This window comes from Alexandromys fortis, unplaced genomic scaffold, assembly GCF_014885135.2.
Source record: "Alexandromys fortis isolate MF-2015 unplaced genomic scaffold, M_Fortis_MF-2015_v1.1 scaffold_22, whole genome shotgun sequence".
Classification (NCBI taxonomy): Eukaryota; Metazoa; Chordata; class Mammalia; order Rodentia; family Cricetidae; genus Alexandromys; species Alexandromys fortis.
Window position 1 is genome coordinate 1,767,376 of NW_026067900.1, and position 2,841 is coordinate 1,770,216.

Here is a 2,841-nt window from a genome sequence, read left to right on the forward strand (position 1 = left end):
TTGAATATATTAAACGTATCTGGCTGAGGGGGTGGCTTCCAGTAAACTGCTTGCCTTGGAAGCCCACGCACCTACCTTGGGTACCAGAACCCACATGGACATGTTAAGTATGGCGGCACCCATTTGTAAGCCCAACTCTGGGGGGCTGGCCAGATCCTTGAGGTTTGCTGGCAAGGATAGCCTAGACTGCTCGGCGAGCTCAGGCCAATGAGAGACACCTGTCTCAAAGGAGGTGTCTGAGACTGGCACCTGAGGTCATCCTCCTGCCTCCACACACATAAAAGGAATGATAGTGTCTTCACCTCCTATTAAGACAAGAGTAGGCTCTCTGCTCCTGCCTGTTCTAGAGACAGCCACTTCTTTTCGCGCAGTGCCAGCCTCTTTCCAGAGACACGATGGTGAAGGTCGGAGTGAACGGATTTGGCCGTATTGGACGCCTGGTTACCAGGGCTGCCTTCACTTCTGGCAAAGTGGATGTTGTTGCCATCAATGACCCTTTCATTGACCTCAACTACATGGGTCTACATGTTCCAGTATGACTCCACCCATGGCAAGTTCAAAGGCACGGTTAAGGCTGAGAATGGGAAGCTTGTCATCAACGGGAAGGCCATCACCATCTTCCAGGAGCGAGATCCTGCCAACATCAAATGGGGGGATGCCGGCGCCGAGTATGTTGTGGAGTCTACCGGTGTCTTCACCACCATGGAGAAGGCTGGGGCCCACTTGAAGGGTGGGGACAAAAGGGTCATCATCTCAGCCCCTTCTGCCGATGCCCCCATGTTTGTGATGGGTGTGAACCATGACAAATATGACAATTCCCTCAAGGTTGTCAGCAATGCTTCCTGCACCACCAACTGCTTAGCCCCCTTGGCCAAGGTCATCCATGACAACTTTGGCATCGTGGAAGGACTCATGACCACAGTCCATGCCATCACGGCCACCCAGAAGACTGTGGATGGCCCCTCTGGGAAGCTGTGGCGAGACGGCCGTGGCACTGCCCAGAACATCATCCCTGCGTCCACTGGCGCTGCCAAGGCTGTGGGCAAAGTCATCCCAGAGCTGAACGGGAAGCTCACGGGCATGGCCTTCCGTGTTCCTACCCCCAATGTGTCCGTCGTCGATCTGACATGCCGCCTGGAGAAAGCTGCCAAGTATGACGACATCAAGAAGGTGGTGAAGCAGGCATCCGAGGGCCCACTAAAGGGCATCCTGGGCTACACTGAGGACCAGGTCGTCTCCTGTGACTTTAACAGTGACTCCCACTCTTCCACCTTCGATGCTGGGGCTGGCATTGCTCTCAATGACAACTTTGTAAAGCTCATTTCCTGGTACGACAATGAATTCGGCTACAGCAACAGAGTGGTGGACCTCATGGCCTACATGGCCTCCAAGGAGTAAGAAGCCCGCCCTGGACCACCCATCCCAGCAAGGACACGGCAAGAGAGAGGTCCTCGGCTGCTGAGCAGTCCCTGTCCTAACTAACCCTTGACACTGAGCATCTCCCTCACAGTTTCCATCCCAGACCCCCAGAATAGCAGGAGGGGGCTTAGGGAGCCCTACTCTCTTGAATACCATCAATAAAGTTCATTGCACCCCTCTTCAAAAAAAAAAAGACAAGAGTACCCAGTTTGTGTTCCGATTTTAACTCTTAGGATATTGGAGCACATTCCTTTGACTTCCTTGGGAACACCTTTCATGATCTTGAGATAAGCCTTGCTGGACAGCTCCAGGGACTCGTTTCTTCAAAGGAAATAGAAATGATTTCCTATTTGAATGATATGTTTGGATAACCTATGGCTGACAGATCAATACTGCTGGTTATCTCTAGCCTCTATGTGAGCCATCTGGTCATGAGTTGGGAAAGATGTCTTTCCTTCACCACCGCCGTGGGCTAAGGCTAGGTCCTATCTCCTGAGAGCATGGGTAGGTTAATATTTATTTATTTATTTATTTATTTATTTATTTATTTATTTATTATGTATATAATATTCTGTCTGTGTGTATGTCTGCCGGCCAGAAGAGGGCACCAGACCTCATTACAGATGGTTGTGAGCCACCATGTGGTTGCTGGGAATTGAACTCAGAACCTTTGGAAGAGCAGGCAATGCTCTTGACCACTGAGCCATCTCTCCAGCCCCCGGTAGGTTAACTTTTTATGAGCTGCTGGAGATGTTAATACTGGCTCAGTACCAGAAGCACACCTGCCAAGAACAGCACGTCCTCCCTTGACCTCGCAGCACAGTGAGCGGAGAAATTGTGCTACTTCTTCATGCTCTTGGCTTAAGAAGAATGCATGCACCCTCCCTGGCAGCTGGCTGAATCCACCTTTGTCGACTTGCACTGAAGCTGGAGCGTAGGGCTAGAAACATCGGGCTTAGCTCGAGGGCAGGTACTCCCTCCAATCCCATCTCTTCTAGATCCTCTGTTGGTCACTAGCTGTGCTGCTGATATGGTGGTAACTTGGAGCTGTTGGTGAAGGAGAAGTAGGCATCCTTGGCCCACCATACCTCAGAGGACCAAGGGGTCAACTGGATCTGACCCATAAGATAAGAAGATTTCATAATCTGTGACTTCAAAGAGGTCTTGGACCTCAGGGGGGTTTCTTTGGAGACATCAAAATTTTATGGGCAGTGGTGAGGGAAACAAAGGTGTATGTCCCAAAGGAGGAATTCCAGGCATTATAACAAAAGTTATATAAAATAGGGCTGGAGCGTGGTGGGTAGGGGCCAGAGAGATGGCTCAGAGGTTAAAAAGCACTGGTTGCTTTTCCAAAAGTTGTGAGTTCAATTCCCAGCAGCGACATGGTGACTCACAACCATCTGTAATGGGGTCTGGCGCCCT

The 2,841-nt window shown here is 50.7% G+C and overlaps 1 pseudogene; it reads left to right on the forward strand.

Moving 5' to 3' along the window:
* The first annotated feature begins 333 nt into the window (after positions 1-333).
* Positions 334-1,604, forward strand: LOC126491741 (glyceraldehyde-3-phosphate dehydrogenase-like; annotated as a pseudogene).
* Positions 1,605-2,841: the final 1,237 nt, after the last annotated feature.